The 18,774-nt window shown below is 34.9% G+C and overlaps 2 pseudogenes; one reads left to right on the top strand and one right to left on the bottom strand.

Annotated features, from left to right (window-relative positions):
- Positions 1-6,067: 6,067 nt before the first annotated feature.
- Positions 6,068-8,778, top strand: LOC120116003 (annotated as a pseudogene).
- A 754-nt stretch (positions 8,779-9,532) lies between these two features.
- Positions 9,533-15,657, bottom strand: LOC120116023 (annotated as a pseudogene).
- Positions 15,658-18,774: the final 3,117 nt, after the last annotated feature.

Here is an 18,774-nt window from a genome sequence, read left to right as displayed (position 1 = left end):
TTAAGCTGTCGAAAACGAAAGAATCAATGAACATGATGAGAGAAAAATCAAATATAATTTCAATTGTTTTAGTTTGTAGTGTGATCCAGAAGAGTAAGGTTCATGTGATTCACGATGCAATGGTGTGCTAATGAATAGTGCTTTTGAGTATAACCTCAAAACTGATGGAATGAGTGATGTAAAGATAAAGGAAGCCGAAGAGAGATGGAGTGGGAAATGAAGAGAGGGAAACAGAAGTAGTGGATCAAGGAAGGATTATGAAGTTCCAAAAAGAGGGGAAGGAAAATAGGGGTAATTTTGGTATATTAATATTTTGTTTTTAATTATTTTTTAAGCTTAAGGGTCACAGATGCCCTGTAGATTAAAATTATAAATTACGTCTCTATCGTATTTTCACATTAATTTAGCCATTGAAATTGTTTAATTTAATCAATTTCTACCTTTGACTGTATTGACTAACCAAAACTGATTGACTAATAGAACCGTTAGTTTATGATGATGTGGTCGTCAGCCGTTTTAACATAGGAAATCTTTGTTGATGTATAAACGGTTGACATGAAAAAAAAGTAAAGATTAACACGGTTATAAAGTTAACCCTAAACTAATCCCCCTCCATCGTGATAATCTCCATTTCTTCATCGTCATCTACAGACAGGTAAGGGCCATTGATGATTTTTTTTGCTTCTTTTTTTATTTTTTTTTATTTCAAAAAAGCTTTAATTACTTAAATTTTTTGTATGATTTGAAAATATATTTTTAAATCAAAACTCTAAATTGCATTCCTTCACCATTGTTTTCATTTTTTAACAACAACATTGTTGTTGTTTATTGAATATGTTGTGCTCGTCATCGTGCATATAATATGGCATCATCATCACGCTCATCGTGTGGAGGTTGTTGGAGTAACTCGTCGTCTGGAGGTCGTAGGAGTAAAGTGTGTTTGTTAACAAATTGTGGGAACGATTGTGAAGATATCTTGTGTCAGTGTGGTTTGAAATGCTCGATGACTGCTTGGAAGAATAATAAGAATGTAGGAAGAAGATTTTGAGCTACCCAAATTTTAAGACAATGATTGTGGGTTTTTTCGATGGTGTAATGAACCACTCTCACAAAGAGTTAGACTTGTCATTTATGAGTTGAAAAAAAAGAATGATGCATTGAAAAGGTTTGAATGGAAAGATGAAGATGATTCAGTTGAAGCAAGTTTAATCGAAACAAAAGAAATGCAAAAACAAATTGAGATGATGAAAATAGATATGTACTTCAAAGGGATGATAGCATATTGGATAATATGTGTTGTTGGTAATAGTATTATGTTTCACTGAAAATTAATAAAATGGTATTATCTACATGTTTGTTTTAACTGAATATTATTTGAACAAATAACACAATATATATGCAACAGTTAGATAAAGCTTAAAAAACTAAAAAACATTCATCCATTGATTGAAATGTCAATTGTAAACAAAATATTTCCATTGTTTTGACCAATAATCAATATTAGTGTTTGACAGTAACAAAATATAAGTTGGCCAATAAGTTCAAAATAAAATAATCAACTTCGGGTTAAATACATGTTGAAGCTTCATCCCAAATGAAGTTTTGTTGTTTCCCTTTGCTTTTGTTTCTTTTGCCTAAGTTCATCATATTTGTTGCTTCAGTTGTGTTGTAGTCATTGCTTGCTTCCCCTTCCATTTCAAGCCAGGTCATTTCCAAACATGTTGGTATTGAGAAGTTGATGACCCAATCTTTCTTAAAGAGCTACGTGTAAACACTCTTTCATTTGGTAAACCAGGCTATAAATTCAATGTTAACCATCATATGTAGTTATTGTATGCAAATATGAAACATAGCGAATGAAGTAACTTACATTTAAAATTTCTTCTCCAGTTCTAAAGTTTGTGATATGATCTCGATTATTAGTTTCGAATCATATATAATTTCCCGATTGTGATTCTAGTAAGAAATTGATTTGCTTGCTTTGAACGGAAGATGATGGAAGTTGTAGTTTGGATGTAATGAAAGTATGACGAAGGTATAGGTTGGTAATGGCGTGGAATATGAAAGATGGATTGAAAATAAAATGGATTGTGGCCCTCTAACTATATGGAGTTAGGAACCAACAATATAAATAGATGGAATCGAAGTGGAAGTAGATGGAATCGAAGTGGAAGTAGATGGAACGTGACCCACTAGCTATAGATGAGCTAGGAACCAACGCTATAACAACAAGGAAATGAATGAAGACAACAAGACTATCTTGAAGCCGATAAAGTTCTATAAGAGAACAAAAATGAAAGCAACCTCTCAAAGATGTTTTATATATTCAAATGTGTATCTACAAATTATCCCAAATGTGACTATTTATAGTGTTTCTAAGAAGCATATGAAAGACTCAAAAGATGAAAACATTCTCATCAATTTAGCAATAAATGCACTTGAATGCTTTGTCTTCTTATCTTCAAGGTTGGCTGAATATTCTAGATTATTTTGGGATGAATCTAGACAATTTGAAGCTGAATTTGACCTTAATTTCGTCCAAGGGTGAAAGACTCTTGCTATTCCATGCTGAAAATTGTCTTAACAAGTGAATAAATCACCCTTCATTGCATGATCCCTTGAAGAATATGAACAGCCCTTGAACTTAGATGATAACAATCAGTTTTGAATGCCTTGAATGAGTGAATTAAGAGTCCTTCAATGGCTTGTCACTTGGCTCAAGTTGAAAAGACTCTCCCTTGGCTCAAGTTGAAAAGACTATCCCTTGGTTCAAACTCATATTAATTAAATAAATATAAAAATGACCAAATATTATATTTTTTGAATTCAATAAAAAATGTACAAGATTTAAAAAGTAATCAATAAATATTATAATTACACTTAATAAAAATATATTTTAATTTAATAAATTCTCTTGTAAAGTTTAAAAATACATTGTTAACATTAGGTTATAATAAATCCAACCAGATAATGCACAAAAAATATTTAGAAAATCCAAGAGAGTTTGAGGTCTTTTTCGTTGGCAAAATTCGCCCAATAAGTTAAATGAGTAGAAAAAATTAGTCTATTAGATTACTTCCGATTTTAATTTTAAATTTACGATAAATATTATAATGTATGATAAATTCGTCACACTCACATAACGAGTTTACTCAAATAATACTTTTTTATTAGAATTTATAACATTGATACGATATTAAGATAATATTGAGATGACATTCAAATCTATATAATAGATATTGTAAACCTCAAATTAATTTAGAAAATTATTTAATGGACTAATGATTTTATCCGCTTAACCTATTGAGTCAATTTTGCGGTATTTGGTTTAGGCAATAAAGTTTTCTAGCTCGTTAAACAAAAGTCGTCGGTCCATCTAAGGCTCAGGACACCAAAAATGAAACCGGACACTCGTGTGGTCCTGTATTTCTGCGCCTGCGATTATTTGGATAACTGTCAATAATAAAATTTGCTTATATTTTCATACAAGAATGTACTATTAATTGGGACCACCAATTTGCAACATTTCACAGCATTAATGCACTGTGGGTAGGTCCAAAAAATATAATAGAATTGGCATCGATCTCGAACCACTCAATCATTCTCCTATGCAAGAATGTACCAACAATTTGAACTACCTATTTGCAGTATTTCACAACATTAATGTATTGTGGGTAAGTCCAAAAAACACAATAGAATTGACATCGATCTCGAACCACTTGATCATTCTCCTATGCATAGCGAGTTTCGAACTCAACTATTGTCCCCGTATTTGGCCTTTCCATTACTTTAAACCAACTGGGTAGCTCGTTGTAGGATGAATCCCACTCGCCATAAAGTTTTTTTATGACATTCTGTTTTGCCTTCCTTGTTTTTCTATAGGAGACGATGTACCCATATTGTGATTGTATAATAGAAATCAGTATTGCAATAGCTATGTGAGAGCTTGATTTGACTATTGTCATGATGACTTGACAAATAATGTTAGAGTCTATGTTTGGATGATCATGGTTAATTCCTCTTGCACAACATGTATGAAGATCATTGTATTTTATTAGTTACCATATGTTGTTCTTCATTTTTCTCTTTGATACACAAACCATCCAATTGTATCCTTTATCATGTTGGATAGAGTGACAACCATACTTTTTGATGGTGGATCGATTGACTCTAGAGTGAATTGAATCATGAATATTGTAGTTCTTAATTACAATCATTGCTTTGTCTTTGGATGTTAACTCAATTCCAATTTATAACTCACCATCATTGACTGATGAGTTAAATCCACAATCTCCAACGTTAGGCATATCCGAAAATTCTGACTCGTATATTGAATCATAGTTATCTTCATAAATGTGTGCTAGAGGTTCAATTTGTGTCGTATTTATGGGAACTTTATCCACATTATCATCGAAGTCGATGTTAAATTGCAGTGATTCGGGTTCAACGAATAATTCTATCTCGGCACCATCTGCAATTGGCTCACAAAGCGTTGTTCTGGTGGAGATGAGAGTTCCTTTGTCAATTCAATGATCAGGTCAACAAGTTGACAAATGATTGCCTTTCCTTAATAATAACGAGAAAACAAATGGCTCATTCATGATCAGACATAAAAAAGGCCTATGATACAACGCCCAAGATTAGAGAAGAATGAGACAACCGTCAATAGTAGTTTTACGATAATACGTTGCCCGCCACATTTCTCTAAACATGAATCTCAAAACTATAGAGCCCCAACTCAACGTGTTGGCTACTTCAAAAATAAATGAGGTGTTGCAACCACATACAATGGACTTGATTGCAAGATTTTTCGAGCATCAATACTCCTCTTATGATTAGTAAGATGTATGCTCGGGCAAATGCTTTTACCTTATCATCGGAATAATTTTCGTTCAACTCTTCAAAATTGGATTGCAGCCATGATAACATTATTCAACCACCGTTGAACTCTGTCGGGGAAGCTCCAAGTACTCTATGCACGGAGAATGTTAATCACCATCAGCCACACCACAATAATAGTTTCATCTATCGGGAACCCCAAATGCATTAAAACATCCTCCATGATAATGGTGCACTCCACACATGGCATATAGAACGTGTCCCTAGTCTCCACCTTTCGATTAGTGGGGTGGGTTCAAGTTTACAGCCTCCAACAATTTTGGCTATGTAACTAAATCCAACCTAAGATAAATATCGCCAGATATGAAACGGTGTGTTCATTTTGTTGTTACGAATAAAAACATCTAATATAGGATCATGTTCCTAATTAATAAATAATCTACGAATTAAAATTTGAAATAATATTCAGAAAATTATTTAAATAAATAAAATATTCAAAAATTTAAAATAACATAGTTTAATATTTACTATGTCGGTAAAATAACTCAAAATATAATTAGAATCCAATCGCAACATCTCTCCTTCCATTTTATAATTGTATAAAATAACAAAAAAAATTAATATTTACAATTAATTAATAAATATTCAATAAAAAATTAGTATAAAAAAGTATACATTCAAAATTTTTTACTAATAACGAACCGACTTAAAAGAAATTATAAGAGATAAGAAAGATGAGAAAAATATATAAATTTTTTGTGTGATTTGTTAAGAGATTTAATGGGGGGGGCATGAACTGTTGGGTGAGAGGGAAGACGCCCCCTACAACACGCGAAGTCCCTGCGAAGTCCCTTCTATCGTGGCAACCCACATCGGTTGAAATCGCGTTCCCTACAACGTGCTTTATTGCCACTTTAGCTAGGTGTGCTTCATGAAATGTGTCTCTTCTTTATTCTGATAGAAATTGTACTATTTTAGTACATATTCATAAAATAGTGTCAAATCGATGTTTTCTATTTTTAAGTATCACAAATAAACTTACCTCTATGGTTGAAGACTTGTTATTATTCCTACAAGGCACATATATAAATACCAACTACTACAAAATGAATAAATATTTATTATCAAATAATTAAATATTTAAAATATATATTACTTTGTAATCTAAAAATAAATATTTTTTTTTAGATGATTTCAAGGATAAAATTGCCCCCATGCCCGACTCTCAACCATTGCAAAACCCCTGCTCGAATCAATTGTAGGATTTATCAAAAAGTTTGAAGAGTGAAAGAGGAAATATAATACTTTCCATTCAGCCATGGCTACCGCTCTCTGGAGAAACGCAAGTCGTTTACGAAACGTTCATCGGTGTCTTCATGCCCGCAGTCTAAGCCAATTCAGATCCCCTATTCCATCTTCAACCACAATCTCCGATTCTTTTCACGGCCCATCTCTCCTTTCCTTGAGACCGGTTCGTTTTCCTCCTCGTTTCTTACGAAAACAACCACTGCATTCTTTTAATCTATGATGGGTTTCCTTTTTGGTGGTTCACAGGTCATTCCTGTTGGGGCGGAATTCAAATCCTTGGGAATTTATGGAAGGTATTTATCTAATTCTACCACAGCTCCTAGTGAAAATCAAGAGAAATCATCAAAAACCAATTCTGAAGAGACCCAAAACACTGGAGATTCGCAACAGAGCAGTGGTGCTGCAGGCAAACTTGTTCGCGGCGGGGTACCATTTTTTTGTGTTTGGCTTCTTAATGGGTCTCTTTTGAAAATTTTCTTTATTTCGGATTAAAAATTTGGGATCTTGTTTTAATTGGATTGGAATTTGCAGCCTGTTTCTTGATTGAGTTTGCTGCTGCTGCTTGCCACTGGAATCGGCATTATCCTTTATTACGACAATCTAAAGAAACGAAATATTGAAGGTACACTTTTATGGTGAGTTGTATGATAATGTTAAAAGGTTTTGCACTGCTGAGAAGGAGACCATCACATAAACGGCCAAGTAAAAGTTGCAACTTGCAAGTTCGGGTATATGCGTCCCGTAAATGTCATAGTTTCATGGTTCTACAATATGCAGCAGAGTCTTCGAAAGTGTAACTTGCATGTGCGTCATAATTTCATAAATGTCAATAGTTTCATGGTTCTGCAATATGCAGCCGAGTCTTTTAAAAGCTGTAACACTCAAGTTTGGGCATCATAATGTGTTCTTAAGGCTTTATTTAAAAATTAAAAGTTGCATGGTGAAATTTGAAAATAAATTAAATTGTGGCTGGAAAGAGATGTGATGATTCAGCTTGGTGATGAGTGAAATGTTTCTGGTTTTGAATTAGTGACCACTAGTATCATATTGCCTTTACTTTCCGGCATATATTAGTGGAAGACTCGAAGTTTTGCTGCTGCAGAAATAAGTAATGCTTCAAAGGCTGTTAAAGAAGGGCCGTCTGCTGGAAAAGCAGCCATCGGGGCCCCATTCAGTCTTATAAATGATCAAGGCAAACGCGTTACTGTGAAGGACTTTATGGGAAGTGGAGTTTGGTATATTTTGGCTTCACTCACTGTCCAGATATCTGCCCAGATGAGCTGCAAAAGCTAGCTGCTGCTATTGATAAAATAAGTAAGTTGCTAATAGTTTCATTTGGCCAGAAAATAAAATTATGAATTGTGTTTTTTGTTTTGCTACTTAAAAAACTTGCTACTAATCAAAGAAAATATTATGATTTTGAATTTATCAGACTAGAATTACTCTACTGATCTGTTGCATTTATAGTACCTTTAATTTCTATTTGGTTTCTTCTTTGTTTTCACTTCTTAGAGGAAGAGGCAGGGATAGAAGTTGTGCCTTTATTTATCTCTATCGATCCTGAAAGAGATACCGTTGAACAAGTACATGAATACGTGAAAGGTACTCCAAAGTAGTTTTTAAAAGTAAAATGTTTTCGTCCGGTTGCGTATGGTACTTATAATATGGTTCATCAAAATTTTTAGCTCTATTTGTTTTTACATTTTTGCAGAATTTCATCCAAAATTAATAGGGTTAACTGGTAGCCTTGATGAGATAAAGCAAATTGCTCGTGCATATCGAGTTTATTATATGAAGACAACAGAGGAAGATTCAGACTACCTTGTCGATCATTCCATAGTCATGTAAGTATTAGCTTTGTTTGATTTGACCTGCATCTGATGTTTGTATCAGAATGCTGCTCACTGGCAGTTTAAATCTGTAGACTATAGTAGGCATTGGTTTATGTCAACATTGATGAACACAAAATAACAGACCCCAAAATAAATAAATAAATGAAGATGGCATTTTACAGGCAAGAATTGTTTGAATAGGCAATGTGATGAGAGAAGGTTATCAAATTTTCCGAGTGAAGACTTATTGTCTTGGCAATGTGAAAACGCTTTCTCTTGAAGGGAGAGATGTTACTAAATATGGGCTTGTGTGTCACTGCTTTAAAGTTCGTAAACCTATCAACTCGCTTGGTGAAATTACCGAATGATGAAGCATTTTATTCGTGCCATTGGCATTTCATTCATTCACCTATGATTAGTATTTGTTAGCTTGATTCTTGCTTTTGACATGATTGCTTGTAATATAATTTGATTTTTCAGTCTAAATGCTGAACTCTGTAAAATCCGATTAACTCTTTTTTTTTCCGTTCTTCCTTGTGCAGGTACTTGATGGATCCTAAGATGGAATTTGTTAAGTTTTTCGGGAAGAATAATGATATCGATTCACTGACCGATGGTGTAATTAAAGAGATAAAGCAGCACAAAAAATAGAGATGTACTTTTTAAGGTGAAGTTCTTGTTTGTTGGATTTGGATTATTATACTCTGGCATGGAGACTAGCAGTTTTGTCCTTAGTTTCTCATGAAAAGAACACAAGATTTATATTCATGTCGAAAGAATATTTCGTTAAGAGCGAAAGCTTGAGCAATAGATTACAATTGCACTTGAAAATAAAATGCTAATTTGCATGAATGAATGATATTCGATTTTGTTTGAAAATGATATTAATGTGCATCTGAGTTCATGATTTGGAGAAAGCTTGAATCAGCTGAGCATCTTTAAGCATGTTTGAGCTTTCATTCTATATATTATATGGACATAATTATTCTTATAAGTTTCCACATTTCTGAAGGATATTCATTGTTATCCTTAAAATCATGTTTTCTTTAGATGTTTTTTCAATTTTGAATATAATAATACTTGTTTTCCCCTTTAATTTAATAGGTGAAATTATTTGATACACGGTTTGTCTAAAATTTAAACCCCATGATCATATGCTTATTTAAGTGTCATATCTAACATATTCAAATGATCCCAAACCATAAACCCTATCCTCTAAATTTATGGCATTGGATCGTAAACCCCAAACCCATGACCCTAAATCATTAACCCTGAAACTTATTTGAATGTATAATTCAGGTTGTTTTAGATTATGGTAATCAAGTAAATTTGCTATTGAAAAGCATATTTGGTTACTACAATAAATTGGGCATAAATTGTGTAATGCAAATAAAAGATCAGCATTGATTGCAAAAATTATTATAAATAAATAGCATTGAAATTATAATCAAAATTTGTAGTGCGAGAGAAGAGAGCAGACTTCCACTCTTGCTTGACAAACTGGTATAACTGATAGTAGCATACAAATATATTGTACTGTAGCAAAACAGTAAGTGGCATTATATCTAACAGACACTTGAACAAAACCATTTCTAGTTATCATCTGAGAGACGCAATTGTTTGTCAATTGCTTCCTCTGTGTTTGGTAATGGGAATTCCCTGCTCTGCGTACCGTGGCATACAAGAATTGCTTTGCGTTGTCTGAATATAGGGGTTATGTTCCGGGGTCGAACTCGGGAGGCACAAACACTTGAGGTTGGTTTCGCCACCCTCAGATAAATCAAAAGAGAATCAGATGGATACCTCCCAAACATATGTGCGTGAGAATTTGAAGAATGGATTTTGTGCAGTATGTTGCATGTTACTTGTCGATTTCTTCGGGGATAATGGCCTTGCCTAAGTACACCAGCTGCATCTCCTCTCTCCAGATCTGCAGAAAATGGGGCAAGGGAATTGATGTTGTATTCAGGTTATTAAAGTCGCTTTAGGCAAGAAAAACTTCATGCACTATATTTACAGTCGAGCCCCTAACCCTGTAACGGAATTCTATCCGGATATGAGATACATTTGTTCTGTGTATATTGTTTCCGGCAGGCCCTCTCTTGTAGTACTCTGTTCCGATCCAGTGCGACTGAAAAAGAAAATGTAACTCATTTCAATAATTCTCGTTTCGGAAAGAGTTCGGCAAACAAATTGCAGAGCGTGTACCTTCAAAGCATGTGAAAAGCCAGACTGGTAGACTGAATTACAGGCAATCTCACAGAGATCGCATGAACTCAGCTTCCACACCTGCAATTTGAAGGCTTTAATTTACTTGAATATTAGAATAACAGGTATGTATAGATATTGTTGCTTAGCGGGAGAGAGATTACGGAAGCAGCTATGCTGTACTCTTCAACCAAAGGTTCCTTAGTTTAGTGGATCTGAAGAGGATCATCCGTAGATAAGGAAACGTTAAAACCACGTAGGAAAAACTTCGGAAAAGGATTCCTATGATAGTCCAGGAACAAGGAATTGTTGCTCAGAGGAGACATCATAGCCAACCCAATCTGGTACCAATATGCCAATCCATGACAATAATTAGAGACTCCATGCTCATTGGTTGACCGAGACATTTCTATATTTTCAAGTTCACTTTTGTTCTTACCTGTGCCCAATAGTAAAGATACTGTAGCACAGGAGATTTCCTTAAATTGATTCCATGTGCAATATTATGAGCAGTTAGAAAGGTCGCTGCAAGGTGGTCGATGTCACCGGCCTGAAAATACAATAAATACTATGGAGCACAAAAAATAAAGTATTCGTGAAGGTAGCATGTAAAACTTTCATGAGTACCTCCCCGGAATGAAGCCGGAATTTGATGGTCGTCATGCCCTTGGATTCACGAAGCTGGAAAAAATCATGTCCCATAGTTAAACATCAGTATACCAAAATATCACGAAGCCGGAATGTAATTGAATCCATTTATATAATGCATACCTTGTTTAAGGTGTAAAGGTTCGCATAGCAATAATACGCATAGTAGGAGAATGCAGGGTTAAATACATTAGTCCATTGATCTGGTATTGGCATGTGTTTGGTGGGGCGTCTTTCAGGCTTACTCTCATCGTCTACCAAATCCAGCCCTACAACCTGAATTGCCAACAAGAAGCTGTCGTCGCGAACAATGCAAGGCGAGGCACAATGCAATCTACACCAAACCATTGCAAAACCAGGGGACGAAGAGTTAAGAATAAAAGATACAATACCTGTTTCAAGAAAACATGCAATTGAGGATGTGAATCTGGATCCACAGTAACCTCAAATAGAGGTATAAAGATGTTGTCGAGAATGTTCTGAAACGACATAACGATCCCCATCTCTTTGTAAACATTAGAGTCGAGGGATCTGAAGTAAAAAATAGATAAAATGTCACACATTAATCGAGGTTCGCAAGATATATAGCACAAAAGAAGCTACTAACTAGGTAATGAGAATTCAAGTACATCATTAGAACCTGAATTAACCAAACAACATTCCCACTATACAATCCATTGTTAACAATCCAACTAGCCATTTGATCCCATTCGCTTTGCTTCCTTCCATGTATAGTTATTCTGTATTCAGCCATCTGCAGCAATCAAATTGAACATCAAAACAATGTAAATCCGGTGATCATAGTTTTGTGTGTTAAAAGAGAGGAAGCATCCTGATGCATATCATTAAAAGCGAACATTAGAAATCCATAATTTGGTTCATTGATTGCATATAGCTCCTCATAGAATTAAGTAAATTTAAGGAAGAGTCATCCACCATACGATAGTTTTACTCGAGTGCAAGTTCTATCTCATCGTCTGAGGAGCCAGAGCAGAATTTAATCTTAGGAATAAAATCAATTTGCGTGGAACAAGGGAAATACCTGATATTGCTTGCAGCGAGATCAGAAAACACTTGCTTTGTCACCTCACCAAGGAATCGACCTGCACAAGGTACAATAGTCAGACTGTAATTTGAAATTAAGCACTAAGAAGAAAAGATTCTTCCCGAGAAATGAATCAATAAAAGATGCAACGACATTGAATCATGTTTATAGCAAAATAATCGGAACAGCACCTTATAACGCATAACAATGTGTGAATATGAAGATGAGACACTGATGGTTCATTCAAATAAAAGATTGGAAGCACGGAACATATTAGATCCAGCACCATATCTGAATCTTATTATATTTCAAACATCAAAGAAACCTAGCCATTGCACAGATTAATTGTTTATTTCAATGTGATCTCAGCAGTCGACACAATATTCCTTTGTCCCCCAAATCAAGGAAATATAAAGGATATACCTTGGTTAAGATTGTCCTGCTTGAGGAAAATCTCCCTGAGCCTACTTTGACCGCAAGGATTATACTTGAGGTTAAATTTATCAAACCGATGAAAGGTACTCTTGTCAGCATGAACATCAAGAAGATCCACATTTAAATCATACCTGCTCATACAAAAGCAAAGAATGAATTATAATTAGTTGCATCATCCTCTCACTCCCCTTTTTGAAGAAAAAAAACAAAAGGTAAAAAGAGATTATTACCCATTTAGATCCAAGTTCTCGAAAACTTCTTTCAAGGTCAAATATGTCCCATCTCGAAATATTACAACCTGAAAAAAGAACCTAGTGAACAACAATTTTTTTTTTTTGGGGGGGGCACATGCATCATTTCCACACAAGGACAAGAATTTGCAGGAAGAGGATAAAACACTCGGAGAGATTTATATAATACTCAAGCCCCCCTAGCAATGAAGATTGGCTAAATCATGAGTGTAATGCTTTAGCTTGGAAGCATTCAGTTGTAAAAGGTGAACCGCAATTTTAAGGCCCCCTATAAAAGCACACCAAAGTAAATAATCAAGAATGGAACTCACCTCATCTGGCTCCTTCCTCAACTTCGACTTTATAAACCTCAAAAGATGTTTCTGGTTCATGCAAGCCAAGTGATGGACATGTGTATCAACTTTCCTCACATTATAGAAGTCCCTATGTGGTGCACTTTTCTGAGCCAGGAATTCTTTATCCGCATTAAGCATCAAATGAAGATTGAATTTCTCAATGACCACAAGAATGGAAAAAAGAATTTTAACGATCAAATATAAGAAATTACAAAATTAGCAAGCACATCAAAAGCAGGACAAGGCAGTCACTTGTTCTAGAAGATTTAGCCGGTGATGACATAAAGTCCTGATATTGCCTGCCGCTATAGCATGAAGTACGTGATGCAAGTCAGTGAAAAAGGTTGTTGCATCAGCTACAGGAAAGAGCTCCCTTCTTGCTGAAGTAGAAAAGAAAATAAATGATTAAGCAAGATAGCAGTTCAGATCATTGAAAGTAAGGTTCCGTATTAGGTCTCTTGACACTTACAATCCTTATTGTCATAGACATGAATTACTCCATCTTGCATCTCAAACAATGCTGCAAAAAAGGGTAGGCATATTTACAACCCTAAAGAAGAATGAGTACAAATGCAAGTGGCTTGTGGTACAGAATCTAAGATTAAGAGTATAAAGCTACATCGGATTTTCCTTCAGGAGCATAATAAAAGGGATCTGGAATAGGTTTTGGTGTGCTTGGGTCTGATATAACTTCTTTCTCCCAAGGAGCAACTGCCTCCTTGAATACATATCTTTTCCGCATTTCTAGGCATTCTTGCAGAACTACATAGACCTCAACTTCGTCTGGTGATGGTACCTCTGGTTGTAGAATAAAAAAAATTACAAAACCAGATTGGCAAATTGTACTCATAAAACCTGACATCATAAACCTTAAACTTAAAGCTCTGATCTTGCAATCTTTCAAACAGGGGAATAAACACATACGTCACCTTAGGCTATTGTCGGGCACTAAAAATCCTTTGAAAAGCTTATACATTCTAACACAAAGCTAAGCAAGTTCTAATAAATAATACAGGAATGGAATTTAGGTTTACTTTGAATGTTAGAATTGTTAGTTAAATAAATTGTTAAACTCACACATGATTTAAGCATTAGGACAAAAGCAATGGTGAAAGCAAGTTATGAAGCAAAAATAAACATTATGATGCAGACATATCATAAAAACCTATAGTTGCATATATTAGAGAGACTATACCAGATGGGGAAATTTTAAGTCGTGCAAAAGTTTCGTGCTGCGGCATTTTCCTTAGGATATCAGCTGCAATAGGATCAGGTTGAACACCGTGTAGGCCACCGGAAATAATATGGGTCTGAATAATACTTGAAGCAGCTCTCTGGATTGCCTCTCCATTACCATTAATAAGATCAGGCAGATTCGGGTCCTACACATGTGAGATTTAAAGTACATGTTGTTTAATCAAATTTCCAAAATAAGAGCATAGCATAAACAACTTCAGCAGGAAAAGGGAAGAAAGTTTACTCACAGCATTTCCATTAGTATGCAGATATGTTCCGTCTAACTTAGAATTTTCGGTTATATTATCTTCATCATCCGACCCTTCTATGCTCTCAAAGGCACTTGCACTAGGGGACTTTGGAGTAGTAGGCCGGATAAGACTAGCAGATCTCTTTACTGGAGTTCCCCGGCCACCAGGTTTCCCTGAAGCCAAAATAACTACTCATCTAATTGCAACTAAAGCGACTCAGGCAACAAAAAGAAAAGAAAAAACATTAAGCTATATGTGTGTGTAACTAAAGACAAATCTTTTTCTTTACAAGTCCTAAAGCGAAAGTAATAATAGTATAGTGGCAGAGACCAGCAGCCAACGATCTTAAATGGAGGAAAAGAAAAGGAAAGAAAAAGGCTCATTAGTTTTTCAATTCAGTAGTGCTCGATGTGATATTCACATATCATGATCTTGAAAAACTTCAGATTCCAGAAGGTCAACAAAATTTCGATCTTCCTTGAAATACTTCAATACAAAAAGTACTAAAGTAAATTTGAAATTGGAGTCATTTCTTTTGATTTTTGTTGTTGTAAATCTAATTACCTTTTTCCTTCATTGAAAGTAAACAAAAATCAGTAACTTTTTTCTTATCAATTTGATGATAAGTTCCAGTGTCTTATAAAAAATGTTAGAGAAAAGAAAAAAACACGGAGAACACGTTTCCAAGCTGTTAATGACTTAATTCTGCAATGTGCAAAATTTCATTATAACAAAGGAAAATGGTATTTGCTTTATTTTCACTAGAATTTTTCAATAACTCACAAGCTCTTGATTTCAAATCTCTAGTTTACCTCCATGGAGAGTATGGAGCCTCGGCAAACCGGCGGGAATCCCGTCAACATGGATAGGACCGTTGCGTTTCTCTTCTGCATCAATCCCGCCGGATATTACAGTAACATCGGGCAAAGACGCCGAACCGCGGCGGTTGTATCCGTTCTCCTTCCGGCGAGAGTGTTGGCCACGCCGCTCCTTGGAGTGCTGCGGCGACTCTCCCTCCAAAGTGTCCTCTCTCTCCCTCTCCACCGTCTTGGCGAACTCCAGCAACTGACTTAAGGTTTTCCTATGCATATAATACGACGACACGGCCACCAGCGAGGCTCCGACCAGAGCAGCCGTCGCTAGATGAATAGTATACGTGTTCATCTGAAAACAAATTAGTTTTTTTTCCTCTCTTTCACTTCTCACCAAATCTACTACTGCCAACCCAGCCAATAGAAGGAAATGGAAATGGAAAAGCAAAAACCTTAGTAAAATTCAACTGCTTTTGGCAAACGGTAATGGGAGTGAGAGAAACTTAGCTAGTGCTAGGCAACTTTGCTCCCGTACTTATAGGCCGAAAACAGTTTTCAAATTTGTGAATTCGTAATTCGATTTTTGAATTTGCAACATTGATTTTGTTTTTGTAACTTGATTTTTGAATTCGTAACACGAATTTTAATTTCGCAACAGATTTTAGTTTCGCAACACAAATATTTTGGGTATATAACTACGCAACAGTATCAACTCATAACCTAAATCCCTAAATCGCAACTCATTCCATCTATCACTCTTTCCAGCGACATCCGTTCCTATATCCAACGACATCCTTCCCCATCTCTATTTTGTTTTTTACATAATTTTATTTCTATATAATTTTTCAATGATTTCTCTCCCATATTATCAACTATCAACTTAATAAAGGTATATTTTTCTCTAAGTTAGTGATGATATGTAGTTTATAGCTCGTTTGTTTAGTAAATTAATTTACAATTTGTAGAATGAAATCATCTAATGTTGATCATGTTTGGATAGATTTGTGTTTTGGAGGGTCATGAGAGAATGTTCATGGTGTTTTACAATATATGTTTTTACACATGAATCTTCAACTAAAATTGTCATTAAAAAGTTAACTTATGAAACTCTAATGTTACGTGTTGTAAAGAAATTGAATTTAGAGCCTCTAAGTGGATTTAGGCTATCTTATCAGAGAAAATGTAAAGTTTATTTGTTAATCGACAATGAAGATGTTGAACGATTCATTGCTTACATTAGTGTTTCGCAAGAAGATGATGTTACATTGTATGTTGTTGAACCTAGAAATAGTGAAGTTGGGTTAGTAGCGGGTAGTAATCAACTAAGTTCTTCAACTCCAGTTTATGGTGCTTACAATGTACAACGTTGTTATCAACCTCAAAATTTAATGGTTCCACCACAATTTCATCACCAAGAAAATTTTGTTTCACCACATTTCCAATACCAAACACAATCTCAAAACCCACAACTTTTTCCTAATCCAAATCTTAATAAACTTTCAGCACCAAATTCCGATTTTCGTATTAACCAATTAGACGATTATGAACCAACATAAAAAATTGTGAGTACTAGTCAGTATTCGAAATTTGAACTTGGTCAATACCCGGACTTTTATCTTGGTCAGTACTCGGATTTTAATGATGTTTCAGAAGAAGAAACAGACCCTGCGTGTAATGATTTTGATATTGGTCAATACCCAAATTTTGATGATGAAACATCCGCTGCCGAGGAAGATATTGTTGATAATAATGAGGAGGAAGTTACGACTGTGAATGAACATGTTGAACATTCATTCTATAATTCATATAACCCTGAAGAAGAAGAAGAAGAAGAAGAAGAAAAAGTCACCGAAGAAAAGAAAAAGAAGAAAATGCCACGGGAGTATAACTGGAATATGCAGAATTACTTCAGATACCGGAAGAAGAGTTGATAAAGATAGCAGTTGATTGTTACATAAAAGTTAATCGTATCAAAAAAGATGATTGTTTTGATACAAAGGAAGACTTGAAGATAGGTTTGTATACGAAATGTGTGGAAGATGGCTATCAACTAAAAGTTAACAAATCAAGCAAAGATCGTTTCGAAACAAAGTGTATGATTGACAAAAACTGTACGTGGCGTATGATTGCAAAGAGAATAAAAGATTGTGAAATGTTTCAAGTTAGGACTTTTATTGATAAACATACATGTTCAAGAACCCAAGTTTTTCCTCGCCATAGACAGTCAAACAAAAAGATGTTGGGTGGTTTTCTGGCTGAGTTCATATTTTTGAATGGCATGGTATATCGGGGACATGAAATTATGACTGACATGAATGTTCGGTTCAAGATTAGTATCTCATATTCTCAAGCTTGGAGAGCCAAATGTTATGCCTTGGAATTGTTGAGGGGGTCTCCAGAAGCATCGTTTGCCCAACTGTCGGCTTATTGTCACAATTTAAAGTTGAAAAATCCTGGGTCGGTAACTCATATCAAAACAAATAGAGATGGACGCATTGAGTTGCTGTTTATCACCATTGGTGCTACAGTTAGTAAATCAATATAATTTTGTTGGCTCATTTTTGTTAGTTACATGCATTTCACATTTAAATGATTATGTCTTGTGTATATTATTTTGTAGATTCGTTCGTTTATTACTTGCATGCGCCCAGTTATTATAGTTGACAGAGCACATTTGAAAGGTCGATACCTTGGAGTAAACTTATTAGTAGTAGCTTTGGATGCTAACAATGGGACACTGCCAATAGCTTACGGGGTTGGCAAATATGAAACCTCTGATTCATGAATATGGTTTATGGGGCATCTTAGGGATTGCATAGGTCCTATTAGCAATCTGACAATTATATCTGATAGGGCAAACTCAATTGACAACGCTGTTAGAAGGTGTTTCCCATATGCTTTTCATGGACTTTGTGGTGTTCATTTGTACAGAAATCTAAAATCAAGGTCTGCTGGTATAAAAAATCACAAATGGATATACTGGAAGGTTGTAAAAGGTTATCGGGAAGTGGATTTTAATAAACATATAAATTATTTAAGACGTGTTTTGCCTCAATGTGCTCAAATACTAGAAGATGTCGGGTTTGAAAGATGGTCAAGAGTATATCAACTTGGAGCAAGATATGGTTTCATGACGTCTAATAGTGCAGAATCAATCAACGCTCTAAGTCGTCATTCTCGAAAATTACTCATTACTATGTTAATGGAGTTTTTTCGAGCCTCTATTCAACAGTGGTACTACAAAAAAAGAAACCATGCATGTATTATTTCTTTAAATTCGTAACTTATCATATATTTTACTAAGTATTATTTATTTAAATTTACAGGAACATTGGAACGTCATGTTACACTATGGATTGAAAAAAAGATAAAAAAACGTGTTGTGAAGTCAACGTCATGGAGAGTTAAACCATGTTCAAACACTTTGTTTGAAGTATTGGATAATAACTTAAATGGACTTATCGATCTAAATGCAAAGACATGTAGTTGTATGAAATGACAAACATCTGGTTATACGTGTAGCTATGTTATAAAAGTTGCTCTTCATCTAAACCAAGATGATTCAAGCGCATAC

Source organism: Hibiscus syriacus, unplaced genomic scaffold, assembly GCF_006381635.1.
Source record: "Hibiscus syriacus cultivar Baekdansim isolate YM2019G1 unplaced genomic scaffold, ASM638163v2 tig00110280_pilon, whole genome shotgun sequence".
Classification (NCBI taxonomy): Eukaryota; Viridiplantae; Streptophyta; class Magnoliopsida; order Malvales; family Malvaceae; genus Hibiscus; species Hibiscus syriacus.
This window is presented reverse-complemented; position numbering and strand designations above follow the sequence as displayed.